The sequence below is a fragment of the Callospermophilus lateralis genome, chromosome 6 (assembly GCF_048772815.1).
Source record: "Callospermophilus lateralis isolate mCalLat2 chromosome 6, mCalLat2.hap1, whole genome shotgun sequence".
Lineage (NCBI taxonomy): Eukaryota > Metazoa > Chordata > Mammalia > Rodentia > Sciuridae > Callospermophilus > Callospermophilus lateralis.
Genome location: NC_135310.1, coordinates 38,113,442 through 38,131,808, shown reverse-complemented (window position 1 = coordinate 38,131,808; position 18,367 = coordinate 38,113,442). Strand labels below are relative to the sequence as shown.

Sequence of the window (18,367 nt, the reverse complement as noted above, 5' to 3'; positions counted from 1 at the left end):
CAGAAGTCACTCTCCTAGCGTCATAGAGCAAATTCATTTAGAAGAAATAAGAATTAAAAGGATTTTAATATAACTTATGTGTGGACTTATTTTTTTAAAACTTTTAACATGAACGAAATCGAATATAAAACTAACACCTGAAAACCTAGGTTCAGTTTAAGAAACAAACATTAATCAATTTCTTGGTACCCTATAACCTCATCAGAATCACGTCTTCCTCAATGCTACCTGTGGGTAACCATTTTCCTGATTCTAGTGTTAATCACTGCTGTGTTTATACTCAAAGTTTTATGACACATAACCCAAAGATATAGAGGTGTGCGAATATGCATATAATGTATATGGGTGAATATAATGTATTTCACTTAAGGCATGTTCTTGAGGTTCAAACTTTATATGTAAAAATATTAAAGAAGAAAGTTTTAGTACTTCCAGTAAACTTCTTCACATATAAGGCCCAAGACATACATTCTTTAAATAAAATTCTATCCTTGGCACTAAGATAACATTGAAAAATCATGAATTATAAGGTACTTAAGATTAATATATGGAAATGGATATCAAAATGCAATCTTTTTTCCAATTCCAGAGTTAATTTCTTTTTCCACCAGTGCTATATTATACCTGGATAGAAAAAGGGTGGTACAGATGGGTCACAGTCAGGGGACCACTTAGAAGCCCTAGGTTTAATGTTAGGTGCTTACTTATTAATATGTCACTAGGAAAAATGAGTTTCTGTATTCTTTCCAAGAAGTCTTTTTTTGAGACTACAGAGATACTTAAAATAGCATCATAAAATTATTTATCTGTTCTTCATGTACTACCCACATAGTATCACTGTAACAGACTTGAATTAAAAATAAAATTATGTGTTAGTATTAGCAAAAAAATAGGTTGTTTTCTTGACAATTTTCTAATACAAGTCTCATAGCATTTTAATCAACCAATACTGTCTTTCAATATTCTTTCTTCTTTAAATGTTGTAGAAAATGAACAACTTGGAAAACTTAAAAGAAACTATTTTCTCTTATAAAACATTACTTGTTATTACCTTTTATAATATTAACTGTTTATAAGTATCTAAAAACACTCTGTCATTTGTGTTATATGGTCTGATTAATAGTTTGTGAAGACAATGTAAAAAGGTATTGTTTTATTTTTTTGAGAAGAAAAAATAAAAATTTATGGTTTTCTATAGACTGAAGTTCTATAAAAATGGTAAATATTCTTTTATTTTTAGAAAGGAAGGGGAAGGCTGGGAAGCATTTCTTCCCTTAATCAGTTTATTGTATAAAATTTTGTATCCTTTGATTTTTGGGATTGTCATCACAGGTTCCCCTGAACCCTACAACAATTTTAGTAACTAAAATTTTGTTATTTGGATCAAAATGAGCTAGTTGTAAGAATTTTAAAGCTGATGGGCATCATAGGCTTAAGATTTCTCAAGTGCAGGGAACATCAAGAGAATGGCAGAATAAATGCTATCCAGGACTTTCCAAACTTTTCAATTAGTTTGTCAGATCATCTAGGCCCTAATGCAAGCTAGATCCCAAAGTAGCTATGCTCAGTGGGAGCTGTGCACCTTGAGTTCCCTTATTACCTTTGCATGATTTTACTGATGCCAGAAAATGCCCCCAGGACAAAGTATCTCAACTTGGTTTCTGTATCCAATAACTGACCTATCTGCAAAACTTCTGTTCCTACACAGAATAAGTAATGGTATCATATTTCATGTCACATCACCTATTAATAGCATTTGACAAAGTAGATTTGACTCCCTCTTTTTGACATATTTCCCTGTTACCGTACTTGTGATTTTTCTCAGGTTTTTTTTTTTTTTCTAGTTTCTTCTCTTTCCATACCACCCACCACTCACACGCACGCCATTTAGTATGTCTTTATTCTTTTCCTTTCTCTTCCTACACTTACACCTACAGTAATTTTAGAGAATTTCATCTTTTTAAATATCATCTATATTCTTATGACTCCGCAAAGTATAGCTTTAATCAAATCATTCTCTTGAATCCCAAGATCTTCTATTTAAGATTTTCACTTGGACATGTAGTAGATGTCTCAAAATTAGTGCACCCTGACTGAAATCTGATCTCCCCCGCCAACACACACACAAAAATTGACTATCTGGTACATTTTCTATATTAGTTATTGGGAATTCTTTTCTCCTTCTTCAGTTCATAAATCTTAGGGATATCTTTAAATTTCCTCTTTTTCTAACATCTGTAGCCTCTTACATCTGCACTACCCTGGTCTATACCTGTTATGGTTTAGATGTGAGGTGTTCCCCAAAAGCTCATGTGCAAGACAATGCAAGAAGAGATGCATTGGAGGAGAAATGATTGGGTTCTAGCCTTAACTTAATCAGTGAATTAATGATGGGATTAATTGAGTGGGGATTGGAGGCAGGTGTGTGTGGCCGGAGGAAGCAGTCCATTGGGGGTGTTGTATGGGGTATATGTTTTGTATCTGGAGAATGAAGTCTCTCACTCTCTCTGCTTACTGATCATCAAGTGAGCTTCTTCCCTCTGCCACAATCTTCTGCCATGATGTTCTGCTTTACCTCGAGCCCTGAGGAAATGGAGCCATCTATGGACTAAGAGCTCTGAAACTATGAGCCCTCAAATAAACATTTTCACCTCTACAATTGTTCTGGCCAGGTCCTTTAGTCACCACAGTGAAAAAGCTGACAAAAAACAATATCACATTATTTCTGACTTGCTTTATTGCAAAGATTTACTCAACAGTCCCCTTACAGTGAGATCTCAAAAGAGTGACTAGAGATTCTTTTTAAATGCTATCAATTTTTTCTACTCTGGGAGACTGAAGCCAGAAGATACCAAGTCCAAAGCCAGCCTTAATCACATAGCAAGACTCCATCTCAAAATAATAAAAAAGAATATTTTGTCTGCCATGATGTCCATTGTTAGACCCACATGTCAATTACTTCACTTATAATAAAAGCCAATGTCCTTACCTGGCCACTTGGATTGCATTTGCTACTATGTTGCCTCACTCTACCTCATTACTCTCTTTTTTACTTCCTTGCTATTAATCAGATTTTTACATGACCAGTTGCCTCTGCCTGCTACATCCTTCAACCAGATATGTTCATGGCCAGCTCCATTTTCTCTTCAAATCTGCTTAAATATAATCTTGTCAATTAGACCTACTTTTTTTTTTTTTTTTAGTGCATTGTAGTTATACATAATAGTGGGATTCATTTGGAGACCTACTCTTTTTTTTTTTTTTAGTTGTAGGTTGACACAAAAACTTTATTTTATTTATTTATTTTTTAATGTGGTGCTGAGGATTGAACTCAGGGCAAGCACTCTACCTCTGAGCCACAATCCCAGCCGCTTGAGACCTCCTCTTAATAGTCTATTTAAAAACACAAACATCCTGCCCTTTGTAGGACTGTTATTTACCATGTTACCATGCACCCTCAATTATTCCATATAACTTGCTTATTTATTATCACATTGCCTATTATTTGTTTACTAAATTTGAACATGTGTTCCCCAGGGGCAGAAGTCTTTGTTTTGTCTATCAGTATATCATTGTCTAGAATGGTGCCTGGCCATAGTAGACATTAAATATATGAATTTAATGAGTTTAAAAAAAATTGTCAGCACAACACACTCAAGTGAGAGTTGAAAGAAATGATATGGTAAACAATATGAATACCATTGAGGAGAAAAAGGTTCCCACTTTTAAAAACTCCTGCTATACATCATAGCAGATATTGCATATTTCATTTAAAACATATCTCTTAATATTACATTTTATCTTACTTAGTAACCTATTCAATAAATACTTATACTGTTGAATTTCTACAAAACAGAGATATTAAGGACTAAAATAGGGGCAGAGTAAAGTCTTTTTCACCCAAGGTTTTATTCTTCAGTTAAAAAAAGAAAAAAGAAAGAAAGAAAACATTAGAAAATGTCATGTTGTATGTCCCTAAAAAGAAGATTCACTACAAGGGAAGAGCACATGCAGTCAAAATCCACAATCTTCTCAGGTCCTTCAGAAAACTGAAGTCACAGGACAACCCCTACCCCCAAAACTAGACAGTAGATGAACACAGAGAGTCTCAGCCCACTGGGAGCAGAAACCACTGCTGGAGCCCAGCAACCAGTAACACATAAAGGATAACCGACTAACTGCTAGAAGTCAAGTGTATATTTGCTTGAGAGATCAAAACCAGTGCGAGCCATGCTTAGGAGGACCTCCCACACTTCCCTGAGTCTTACTTCCAGGAGACCCACCAAGTTCTCAGGGTGAAGACTGAAGAAAAATCCCCTCCCCTGTGCTTTTGAGGGGAAATACAACCATTCTAAAACACCCAAAGCACTCTGATCTCCTTTAAAAGAAAAAAGAAAAAAAAAAAAAAAACTGTCCTCAAAAAATACTACTTTACCACAGCCTAACCAGCTTATTGAATTTTACCAGAACCTAACCAACATGGGAGAAAGGAATCAGCCAACCTCAGCTACCTCCAACCTCTGTATGGAGAAAGAAATACCTGACTTCAGTCTCCTCTATACTCCTACAAGGGAAGGGGAAAACCCAACTCCAGCCCCTGCTAGCCACTTTGCCTCTGGTAATGGAGAGAAAAAAATACTAAGAATAACTTATAAAGGTCACATTCTAGATGTGCAGGCTCATTAAATCACTGGTACCTAATTATAAGGTTATAGGACGCATCTCCCAAAATTGATGGCCACATCAACAGGTTTTCTGTGTATTAACAGTGTATTTCCAATTGAAAGAATGACATTCAAAACCCTATTTAAGAAGGAGTGTTTAGGGAAATACAACAAGGGAGATTCAAAACAAGACACTAAGAAATTTTAGTCTCTCACACCTATAGCTATAGTAAATTGTAAAAAGAGCCTAACTCCTAGTCAGATAATCATATAACTTCACTCTGAAAGGTTGTTTAAATTAGTTTCTTCTACCTGAATACCTGAATCATCCTGCTTGTCTGACTTTCCACAAAAATAAATAAATTAATTAAATTAAATTAAATTACAAGGTATATTAAAAGGCAAAAGCCACAGTCTGAAGAAACAGAGAAGATATCAAAACCAATTTCAGATATACAACAGATTTAATATATGATTAATATGCTAAAGACTATTATGAAAAAATGGGACACTGAAGAAGAAAAAAATGGGTAGTGTAAGTAGAGAGATGAAAACTCTATAAAAGAAAAAAAGAAATGATAATAGCCAAGTGTGATGGCACACATTTGTAATCCCAGCTACTCAGGAGGCTCCTGGGGCAGAAGGATAGAAAGTTCAAGGCCAGCCTGGACCACATAGCAAAACCCTGCCTCTAAAGAAAAAAACAGTGCTTCAAAGAAGTGATAGAATTTAAAAACACAAGAATAGAAATAAAAATGATTCTGATGGATTTATTCAATAAACTAGACATTGCCAAGGAAAGAATCAATGACCTTAAAGATATAACAATGGAAACTTTCTAAATTGAAAAGAAAAAGAAAAAGGATCAAGCTCTCTCTTTGCTTCCTGGTTACCATATCCTGAGCTGCTTTTCTTCATACCCTTCCACAGTGATGTTTGCCTAACCTCCAGCCTAGAGATTCAGAGTGGGACAACCATGGATTGAACCTCTGAATCCACTAACCAAAATAAACCTTTTCTCTGAAAAAAAAAAAAAAGAAAAGAAAAAAAAAAGAAAGAAGGAAGGAAGGAAAGAACATAAAAGGAAGAAAAAAAACTTAAAAAATATTCAAGAATTGTGTAACAATTACAAAAGATGTAATAAATGCATTGTGGATGTATGAGAAAGAGAAGGAAGAGGAAAAGGAAGAGTTAAAATTTTTGAATAAGACTAAGAATTTTTTAAAATTAATGGACCTCAGAAAACATTAAGTACAATTAGGTACAAAAAAAGTCTACACATAGAAAAATTGTATTCCAGCCTCATACAGTGGCACACACCTGTAATCCCAGCAACTCTGAGGTGGAGGCAGGAGGATCACAAAATTTTAAAGCCAGCCTCAGCAATTTAGCAAAGCCTTAAGTAACTTAGTGAGACCCTGTCTCAAAATTAAAAAAGGATTGGGAATGTGATTCACTGGTTAAGTGCTCCTGGGTTCAACCCTTGGTATCCGTCCCCCAAAAAAGTTATATTTGAAACCACATAAAATCAAAAACGAAGAGAAAATTTGAAGCCAGAGAAGGTAAAACATCTTATTTAAAGAGGAACTAGTATAAGATACACATTGGAATTATCTCCAGAAATCATGTAGCTAGAAGAGTAGAGTGACAGACTTCAAGTGTTGAAAGAAAAAAGAAACAATATTTAGAATTTTATCCAGTTAAATTATCTTTCAAAATACAAAGGAGACATAAAGAATTTCTCAAGCAACAATTCAGAGAATGTTAACAATAGACAATCTGTTCAAGGAAAAGAAAAAAAAAAAGGTTAGTTCAGACACTCAGATGTACATAAAGAAAGGAACAGGGTTAGAGAGAAATAAATGAAGAAAAAATAAGATATTTTATTGTTTCATTTTTAATTGATCTAACAGGTAATTTCTTATTAAAAATAATAACAACACCACTATACTGGATAATTACAGCTCAATAGTAAGTGAAGAGAAAAACAACAGTGTTATTAAAGAAAAAATTGGGAATATTTTATCCTAAAGTACATTCACTACCCATGAAATTATTTGTATTGTTTGAAAATGGATTTAGATTAATAAATGTGCATTACAAACTCTAGGGCAACAATTAAAATACAAGAGTTTTTTTGTTTGTTTGTTTGTTTTTTTGTTTTAAATGGTATAATTAATAGGCTTTGATTTTAAACTAGAATACATTTAATTTTGGAAAATATTATTACATCTAGGGAACTCACCTTGAGACGAATAAAGAAACCAACACACTTTTTGTTCTGTTTTTGTTAAGAAATGGTAAGTTACACTCTCCTATAAAAATATTTAAAATGTAAAATGGGTAAATAATAATCTTTAATAAATTGATTAAAATTTTAGAATACCACTACTTACGTTTTGGTATGTATAGTTCTAGTGTGTGTGTGTGTGTGTGAATGTGTGTGTTATGAATTTTTAAAGCAGTCAATAATTTACCATTTTACAATTGGAAAAATATAATCTCTCCACAAAAAGGATACATAGGGAATATAAGCTAAATTAGAAAATTTTCCAAAAAATTCTCTTTGACTCCAGTGATAGAGATAAGAAGTTGTAACTCAGATGGTGAGACATTCAGGAAAGAATTTATTACACATTTTCCAGTTTTAAATTAAACTGAAAGAAAAGCAAAGTACAATTATAGAACCTTAATTTAGACTTCCAGAATCTCCTCGGGGTGGGAGGACATGAACTGTCTGGACAGGGTTTGTTTTCTGGTTCTCTAAAGTGAGCACCAGAGAACAATTATTTCCATTCCATCCACTCTAACAAGGTACCATTGCTTTCCCCCTTATTCTGCTGAGTCATTTCACTAAACTGTATCTTTCTGCTGGTTCTTCAGGGGAAGTCCCTTCACACTGTGGACAAGTGTTAACCATAATGTGGGGCTCTTCTTCATTGCAACCCTTAGCTAAGTTTGAGTTTTGAAAATCCCACTAAAAATTATCTTTGAAAAGAAAATAGAGGAGTTATTTTAAACTTCCTGTTAAGCAGTTGGTTTCCTTGAATAGGTTATATTCACTCATAGGATATCTCAGTTCCAACTCAGCACGAGAGGGTCTATTCTTCACTATTGAGCCTAAATTAGTATAAAACTGGAAATCTGCAAAGACATTTTCATACAAATCTTGAAGGCATAATGATTATTTCTACGTACTTTTTTTTTCTAAACAACTTTTATAAATTTTAGCCCTCTCTTCTCCAAACTCTGGTCTCTCTTATATTATTATTTAATAGTATTCATGAGAATCTAGTAGTTGTAGATTTTTGTTTTTTTAAGTTGTAAGACAGAATAGGTAGTGGGTCCCAATTAAGCCTTTTTTTTTTTTTTTTTTTTTTTTTTTTTAATATAAAGCCAGTCCATGAAGTCAACCTGTAGAAACCTTCCAAACATTCCAGTCAACTCCTTTGTCCTGGGGAGGAGGAAAAAGAGAAATGGGAAAAGGGAAGCTATTCAGATCTGAGTGAAAACCAGAGACCCAAGGGCTAACTAACAACCTTCACACTTTTCCATTACATGTTTAGCATAATTTTGACAAACAGCATTGGTACTTTTCTAATACCTATTTACCACAGATTTTGAACAATAACATTGGTACTTTTCCAATACTTGATTAGCATAGATATTGATCAATGTCCCTTCCCAGTAACTATATAAGCCCCTAGATATTACACTTACTTGGCAACCACCATTGGGTCTCCACTTACCCTGCAGGAGCTCTGTCTTTTACCTCCTCACTTGAATAAATCCTATTCTTTATACTTCCTCTTCCACTCCTGTGAATTTCATTCTACAAATTCATGAGACAAGAACCCAGAAGGCAATGGCAGGTGGTCTGCTACAGCACTAGCCACACTACAGCTGCAGAGCTGAAAATCCAGTTTCAGTCAGATTTGTCAGTTACTTTTCCAAGACTAGCTACTTATTTTTCTCAAAAGTATTATATATTTGGCTCATTGCAAGGGCCCATACCTGTAATCCCAGTGGCTGATGCAGGAGGATTGCAAGTTCAAAGCCAGCCTCAGTAATGTGACACTGCCCTAAGCAACATAGAGAGAACTTGTCTCAAAATAAAAAATAAAAAGTGCTGGGATGTGGCTCAGTGGGTAAGTGTCCCTAGATTGAATCCCTGGTACCTCCAAAAAGAAAAGGTATTAGAAACTTCATCCTGATCTCTTATGTATTCCATCAGTTGTTTTTATTTTTTTTATTTTTGTATTGCATATTTTTATCACATGGAAGTTATTAGACTTCCTAATAATTTCTGAGTTCTGCATTGTTCCAAACTTTTAAACTAAAATTTATTTTATAGTTAATCTATTTTATATACATTTTCTTAGTGATATTCTGTGAATTATTTTTTTCCATTTATTCACTTTCATTTCAACTTAAGAAAAGCTATACTATGAATTTCCATTTTATATGGTCTCTCTGGCTCTTCTGCTGTTCATATTTTTGAAGAGAGAAAGTTTTTTTAGGACTGCTTTCTAAAAACTATTATCATGACACTCATAGAGAAATCAGGAGTCATATAAAATGAATATACTTGCTTTTTTTTTCTTTTTCCAGGGCAGAGGACCAAACTCGGTGCCTTGGGTGTGCTGGGGAAGTGCTCTGCCACTGAGCTACATCCCCAACCCCTGTACTTGCTTTTGATATAGGTCACTATAACACTACACTGCCTTTCACGTTTTCATTGGGTTTTAAATGCTAAGTTGAACTTAAGCATTTTTTACACTAGGTTATGTACTTCAATATATTTTCCATTGATATTTGTGATGGTTAGTTTTATTTCTAAGCTTGACTAAGCTATAATACCTAGTTATTTAATTAAACACTAGTCTAGGTGCTGGTGTGAAGGCAATTTGTAGATGTAGTTAATATTTAAAATCAGTAACCTTTAAAGAAAGAATGTTACCCTCTACAATGCAGGTGAACCTCATCCATCAGTTGAAGGTTAACAGTCAAAACTGAGGTCACCTGAAAAAAAGGAAATTCTGCTTCAAGGATATAGCATTAATTCATGACCAAATCTTTAGCCTACTTGCCTGTCAGATAAATTTAGAACTTACCAACTCCCAAAACAACATGATCCAATTCTTTAAAATAAGCAACATTGTATATAATAAATAATGTTCTTTATATATAATATTATGTAGATTTGTATGTAAATTTCTCTGAAGAACCCTGACAAATACAATATTAATATTTGGTACTGAAAAAATAATTACACACATATTTCTGTTAGCAGTAAGTGTGCAGTCTAAAAGAAAGAAACAAAATGGGAGCTTACTTATGTACCTTATGGTTCTGAATTTCATGTCATCACAGTATGTTCATGGATGCATTAGGAAAAGTATCACTAGTAAAAATTCAAACTGTTATAAAAAAATTGATTTTAATTTGGGATCCATGAAGTTAACATTATGCTTAGCTATTGAAATCATAAGTATGTATAATAATAAATCAAATCTGGACATGATGAGTGAGAAAATATCTTGTTTCTTAAATAGGAGCTTTGTACTGTTCAACATAAATATATATGCACAAACAGAATTTTAGTTGCTTTATTTACTCATCCATGTACTTGGTTTACTGAATACTCATTGAACATTTACTACATCTCAATCACTAAAAGCTAAAAAAATTAAAATAAAAAATTTCCTTTATTTTTATAAATTACTGAAAATTATGTTTTACTGTAACAGTGGTCCCTTCACTTTCTGGATGTAGCCCTCATTGCTCTAAGGCTTATTTAAAAAAAATTTTTTTTCCTCTCTCCTCCCTTCTCCCCCTCCCTAACAAAATTGGGGAGACAATGTTACCTTTTTTTCTACTAGTTAATTGCCCTTGAACACACCCACTACAAGAAGGAGATGCCTGCTAAGGATCTGGGAAGTGCATTTCTCCCAAATTAACAAAATAATCCTGACAGGCATCTGGGTGCCCGCCCCGCCCAACTCCCTCCTGATTGGGAGAGTCTCAGCCTTTGGGACAGGAGTCCCCTGTGTTTTTTCTTGGCTAGCAAAGTAATAAACCTTTTTCTCTTTTTCCTCAAAACTGTGTCCTCATTATTAAGTGGCATTGATTGGCATTGGAGGCAGGGACAGAGCTTTTAGTTACAGTACTAAAAAATATTAAGTTTAGAAATTATATTTAACATTTGTCAGCAATAGCAACCAAGTCTTTAAAAGATTATTAGTAGGTTCAGGCAAAACTCTGGGCTAGAACTAAACTAAGTAAGTTGTAAAGTTTTTGGGTGAAATATACACCTTGCCAAAACTTTTATCCTACAAATTTACCACAAGAGCACAACAGGATAAAAGAGAGAGAGTGAGAAAGAAAGAAGGTGTTAGTTTAAAGCATCTAAAAGATATCTGTCTTCTTTAACCTAAATGAAGACCAATTAGATGAAAGAATGATCATGTAGAAGACTTTAAGAACTGGACACATAAGACCCTCCTAAACAATCAATAAAAAAATAAATAAAATAATGTATTTCCCCTTAAAAAAAAAGACCCCCCTAAATAATGAAATAAAGATACGGCATTAAAAACAAGGAGTTTATATGAATGTCTGAGGAATAGTACAGCCCACATCTTTAATCTGAAGAGGATAGGTGATCACCCCCCACCTTCCTCTCTGCAGGAAATACTGTAAATCATAAACTAGACCTGACTGAATAGGAGAGAAGCAAGATTCTGAAAACAAAGAGGGTAAGTCTAAATCTTTAAGGAGAGTAGTGAGACAGTAGCTGCCATACCACTTATATTCAATAATTTAATAATGCCCACAAGATACAGGAAAGATTCATCACCTGAGCAACTAAGTATCTTCCAGAGGAAAGACTAGCAGAACCTGACTGTGGAATACCCCAGTGAAAGAGGACCTACAGTTCATAAGCTTGTATAGAAATAGTGTCTTCTTATAAACTTAAAATGAATATTGCCTTACATGTAAATATGAACTAATGACAAATACTCACCAAGCATTTGATGAAAACCTTTAATAATCATAGACCAAACTTAAAAAAAAAATTGGGTGATTGACCGAGAGAGATAAAATACAGATAGCAATAGAAAACTTTAAAGAAAATGTAAAATATTTTCAATATTTTTCCAGAGATGAGATATTGCATCCTTTAAGTGAGATCGGGCAGCATTTACAAATTGATGTAAGAAATAACACTTGGAAATTGAAAACATGCTAGGTGAAATTAAAATTCACTAACGCAACTGAAACTGTAATTAAGGAATTTTCACTGAAGGTTTTAAAAGAGAAAGAGACATAGAAACTGTGCTTTCATGTGAGATTAGAAGTTGAAGAGAAAGAGAAGACAAAATATAGTGGAAAAGACATCATCAGGTAAAACATTTCAGAAATGATGAACCTATATTTTCCAGATTGAAAACTACCATCCTAATGAAAGAACCAAACCGCCACAAGCACGTTATTGTGAAACTTCAGGATGCAATGGATAACCTCTCAAAGGTAATGCTGGAAGGTAGGATAAAAGGCAGCAAAGCTTTCAAAATTTTGAGGGGAAATTATTTTCAACTGGTAGTTGTAAGGTCCTTGCTTAGCATCTGGATGGCCATCTTAAGTGGCAGCTGCCATTTTAAGAACAATTTTGCTTTCCTGTCCAAGGGCCTTTCTGAGAAAGGATAACCACTCTTTCATACCAACCCAGCCCTTAACCACCTGCATTAGGACCCACCCAGCTCTATTCCTTGACCCTGCCCATAAAAGTCACAGAACCCAAGCCTGTATTGCCTCTCTCATCTGTGGAGAGATGTGCCTTTATTTGTCAGCTCTGACAAATAAACTCTTGTGTGTATCTCTGCCTGGTCTCTATCTTCCATTTCTTGTTCACCCGTCTCCTGGTTCCTCGCTTTCCTTTCATTGGTGCCAAAATCTGAGATTGGATTCCCTGGTGTGCCTGCTCCCCTCTTCGAGGGTCACTGAGTGTCCCTGGGCCCCGATCTGAATTCCATCATGGTAACAGGCCCTCCATTCTGTCTAACATCTTCTCTGCACCCACCACCAGACATCCCAGGTAAGACCCCTGTCTCCAGTCCAACTAAACAACCTATGGGTCCCGGGAAGTGACCATTGATCACCGGGCACTCCTGGGGTTACTGTGTTTTCAGGGGCACCCCAGCCACAGCTTTCACAGCTACAGCTGACTCCTACTGTCAATCAGGTCTATAGGTAGTCTTTTATTTGGGTCCTGGGTTTTGGAAAAAACAAAACAAAACAAAAACCACTGAGAGTGATTAGGAGTTGTTCCTGGTAAGACCTCTCAGCCTTGGGCTAATCTCTACAGCTTCTGCCCCTATGTAGTCCCGGCTGGGCACCCAAATGCCTCTACAGGCCCTCACCCCCCCCCATGCTTACACAGAGGTGGTGACAACCTTCCGAGCAGAACCGTCCCCTTGACTGGGGGACACTCCACCTCTAAACTCACCTCCTTCGTCACACCATGGGTGGCTCCTCATCCATTCCCTCCCATAGTCCTCTAAGCTTCCTGCTTTCTAGCCTAGGGTCTCTCTCTCTCTCTCTCTCACCCCTAGACCTAAACCCCTCAAAACTTAGCCGTTTGTGCAATCAGATCTGGCCGCAACATCCTTTGGATTCTAAATGGCTGCTTAATGACATTCTAGGTCCCAATATTATCAGGGATATTTTCAACTATTGTGAGTGTTCAGGAAATTGGAAAGAGATATCATATGATCAGACTTTCTCCTCTCTACTTTCTAAGCCCTCTCTCTGCAACTCTTGCTGTCTTGCACAAGTCCTCTTAGTTCTTACCTCCCCAACACCTGCTTCCAAAGGGACCGAAGATAATACCCAGGACTCCTTCTCCTTTGACCCAGTGGATGAGCCCCTGCCACACCACAATTCTCTTTCTAATGAAGCCTCCGCAGTAACTGTCCCCTCAGCCCCTCCACCCTTCTCTTCTCTCACCATAGGGTCACGGGCTGTCACTGCCCAACCCTCATCTCTGTGTCCTCTATACAAGGTGGCTGGGGTACGTGGTGTAATCTGGGTTCATATGCCTTTCTCTTTGTCAGATCTTTCACAGATAGAAAAGCAGCTTGGGTCCTATACTTCAAGCCCCACTGCATATATCAAAGATTTTTAATATCTGACTCAAACATATGATTTGACCTTCCACTTTGTCCATATAATCTTGTTTAATACCTTCATGCCAAAGGAGTGCAACTGAGTTTGGGAGCAAGCTAGAAATTATGCTGATGAGGTACATCAGACCTCCCCTGCCCATACGATTGGCACTGAAGCAGTCCCTGATCTGGACCCCAGTTGGGATTATAATTTGCCTGGAAGAGTAACTAGTAGAAACCAATTCATTACTTGCCTAATGGTCGGACTTAGAAAGGCAGCCCATTCCCTGAGACTACAGATGAGACAACTACTAATGAACTACTTTTTCTCCCAGAGTTTCCCCAATATTAAGGCCAAGCTAATATGCCTTCAGAGGGGACCCCTAATTCCCCAAGCTGAGGTTCTGGGAGTAGCTTTTAATGTGTATAACGGGAGAGGCAAGAAGGCCCTGAAGCAGAACTATCAGATGCTCACTCAAACCATTCATATGGCCTCAGCATCTGTCCCTGGTTCCACTGGCCCATGGAAGGGTCCCTCTGGACTGCCCAGACCCTGTTTTAAATGTGGTCAGATGGGTCGCTGGGCTCATATGTGTCCCAAGCCTCACAAGCCTCCAGGCCCTTGTCCTAAATGCTATCAGAAGGGACACTGGGCCTTTGACTGTCCCCAAACCCATAGCAGCCATCAGCATCCAACCCTTCTGGTTCCCCTCTACAGCTCTTAGGACTGGATACAGAGGACTGATGAGGCCCAGGTCCCCATTACCAGACCACTACCATCACTCCATGGGAAACCAGGGTAACTGAGTATTTTAGGTAGGCCTGTCTCCTTCCTCCCAGACACCAGGGCTACATATTCAGTCCTCACAGAGTTTTGGGGGCCTACTACCAACCCTTACAGACACTTAGTCCTGTTTGTACTTGTGGCTCTCTAATTTTTACCCACTCCTTTTTGGTCATTCCACAGTGCCCTGTATACCTTGTGGGAAGGGACATCCTTACAAAGTTGGGGGCTATGCTTTCCTTCTCCCCTCCTATATGCTTCCATCCAGACTTGCCTGCAGCTCCCCTGATCCACTCCCTTATCTTAGGACCGTCCCCTATTCCATCTGTCAGAGCCTTCCCGTTACCCACTTCCAAGGTGGACCCTACTGTCTGGGATGTTTCAAATCCTTCTATTGCCTCACACCACGAACCTATTCACATCCGTCTCAAAAATCCCCTCCATTTTCTGGCCTAATCATACTCTCTCCCCCTTTGCTGCTTCTATCCCTCTATTTTTGCAGAGCAGCTTTGTCAGCCTCCTAAAAATAAACCCACTTCTCATCCCAGGTGTGTGTGTGTGTGTGTGTGTGTGTGTGAATTGTCCTGTGCCACTTTTCTTTCATTAATGCGAGTCACTCAAGTTCTCCCATCAGCTTTGCTCTCCCCTCCAGGGAATTGAGCTGCTTTGGGATCCTGGCCTGAGGGCCCAGGACAATTACCACACACCTTTCCTTCACCTAGCACTCTTCTTCATCCACACTCTGGCCTCATTTGGGTAAGTGACTTCTCTCGTTCCCCTCCACTCCTCCTCGGAAGTCTGCTCCCTCTCCTCTCTAGAACTTAGATCTTGGCCCAGCACCGAGATTCTCACCCATCCCTTCTCCTTGTCAAGTTCACTCCAACTTGCCACGGAGAACTCCCAATCCCTTCCCCTTGGCAAGCTCAATCTCAGGATTTAGTTCTCAGCTCCTCAGCAAAGCTCACAAAAGCCCTGGCTGGGCAACCGAGACTCTACGGGCAAAGCCTGGGACTAGGGAAGTAGTGGGTGACTCCCTTCTGTCAGTCCCAGATTCCAACTGGCCATGGGGAACTCTCCAGTCCCATATAACCCCCTTCTCGGCTGCCTCCTCACCCACTTAGCCCCACTCTATTTGGTTCCTGCTCCTCTTGCTCCCCTGCCCAGTTTCTACTTTCCACTAAAGCTCTGGATTCCTCCAGAGACCCTACTTCTAGACAAACAAGGGACCCAGAACTCTCCGACATTGTAAAACCCTACATAGCGATCTCCCTGGCTGAGGCCACACTGAAGCTAACATTGACAAAGGACAGACTCAGTAGGCTTGGTAGGAGGCCTGAGGAGGGGAAAGTATCAATTTAACTTTTCCCTTGGCTACAACACAGAAGAATGACTTCAAAACTTTCTCTCTGTCTCCCTGACCTCACAAGCCCATTTCACCTTTACAAGGCCGAAAAACAGGAATTTGTTCTAGGGGTCCTCAGACACACAACCTTTGCCCCTGTGGCTTATCTATCACAGGGTCTTGACCCTACAGTTTGGGGATGGGTCTTTTGCCTACAAACACTGGCTTCAGCCTCTCATTAATGAGTCAAAGAAACTCACCTTTGGGGCCCCACTCACAATCATGGCTCCCCATCACCTAAAGGAACTTCTCACCTATAAGGGCTTACATTCCTTACCCCCTGTCACCTTTTATCTCTACAGGTATCCCTGATGGAAGATCCCGGTCTTACTTTCCCCATGTGCTCACTTTTAAATGCTGCTAATCTCCTCCCCCCTCCTCAGGACTCTTCCACCTCTTCTCCAACCCATTCATGCAATGAAACTCTGAAGGAGTTTCTTCTACATCCCTCCCAGGGATGTATGTATGTTGCTCCAGGCAACATACATCATTCACAGATGGCTCCTCCTTCCTTCAGGACAGAGTTTGTTGGGCAGGATATGCTATAGTCTCTAACTTCAGTTGTGGAAGAAGCTCCCCTCCCCTAAAATACATCCAATCAGCAGGCTGAACTTGTTGCCCTTGTCAGAGCCTTCACTTTGGCAAAGGGAGCCTCCTTCATCGTCTACACTGACTCTAAATATGCTCTCTACATACTTCTCTCCCACTCTGTTATTTGGAAGGAGCGCGGATTCTTTACCACCAAGTTACTAATGCGGATTCTTTACCACCATCAGTTACGAAAGCCCCCTTTGTCTTTGATCTCCTTCAGGTCCCAAAGCGTCCCACTGCCATTGGAACTGAAAGACGTCAGCTAAATAACCCCCTTCTCCAGTGGACACTTCCTTTCCTGACCTCTTTCCTTGCCATAGACCTTTTGCTAATGCTTGCCTCCTGTGTCATTAGATTTATTCAAGACCACATTCAAAGGATCTCTAACCAAACCATGAACCAGCTTCTGTTACAGGACTTCTAACCCCTCACCAAAATTGGGCCGTCCAGAATCAGCATCACCCGGCACCTCCTGACCATCACCACTGCCTCAGTGACACCCCATGCCCCTAACAAGAGTACAGACAGCACCCCTTCTCAGCAGGAAGAAGCTATAGAAGATTGATCTACATCCCTGTCCCTTAAGGGGCACAAAAACAAACAAAAAAGGGAGGAATATAAGGTCCTTGCTTAGCATCTGGATGGCCATCTTAAGTGACAGCCACCATCTTAAGAAAAATTTTGCTTTCCCACCCAAGGACCTTTCTGAGAAAGGCTCCCCACTCCCTCATACCAGCCCAACTCTTAACCACCTGCATTAGGACCCACCCAGCTCTATTCCTTGACCCTGCCCCATAAAAGTCACAGAACCCAAGCCTGTATCTTCTGTCTCCATCTGTGGAGACATGTGTCTTTAGTTGTCAGCTCCGACAAATAAACTCTCGTGTGTAACTCTGCCTGGTCTCCATCTTTCATTTCTTGTTCATCGTTCCCCCGATTCCTTCCTTGTTTTCCTTTCAGTCTTTCTCTAAATAATCAAACTATAAATCAAATGTTTATGTAGGATACAGAATTTTTAAACTTGTAGCTTCTCAAATTAATTAATATCCCATGTACTTTCTCCAGAAACAAGTGGGGATGGGACCATCAGAATTGAAAGAAAATCAAGAAAGAGAAAGTTATTTCATTGCAAATATCACTGATCAACGCAGAAGCGGATCAAAAGGAAACTTCCAGGTAATTTTAAACAGAAGGACAGTGCCTGAGCAGTAGGTCTACAAAATAATAATAATAAAAAAACCAATGCAAATTGTAGTGTAAGAATGGGTAATTTCAGAAGGAACACTTTCACAGGAAAAAAAAAGAATATTAATTTACTGATAGTTTGGGCTCTGTAGAAAATTACATTGAGTGGCTTTGTTTCAACAAAGATGTTAGAGATTTAGGAGAGAAAACAATAAGGTAATCATTACAGAAAAACTGATATATCACTTGGTTCAGCAGTGAATTGTCACAAAAATGAAAATAACTTACTTACCTTATACTGAGAGAATGAGGAAAAGAAGACTTACAAGAGAATATTCGTTTCATGGCCATATGTAAAAGTCAGTTGTAACTATCTAAAGTCAATGACTTGAAAAACAGTAACATTCCTACTAGGAATGCAAATACCAAAAAAAAAATATATATTTAAATTAAGTATTTATTTTGCCACTCTAAGGTAATATGGGGAAAATTTGGGAATGGTCAAGGGCAGAATGTTTGCTGTTAACTTTGTTATAGTTTTCTTTACTATTTTTTGGTTTTTTAAAAAGAACTT

The 18,367-nt window shown here is 38.0% G+C and overlaps 1 protein-coding gene across 1 annotated transcript in view; it reads right to left on the bottom strand.

Annotated features, from left to right (window-relative positions):
• Window positions 1-18,367, bottom strand: part of Themis (thymocyte selection associated) — a 180,941-nt gene that overhangs the window by 93,868 nt on the left and 68,706 nt on the right. The gene's annotated exons all lie outside the window — the stretch shown is intronic.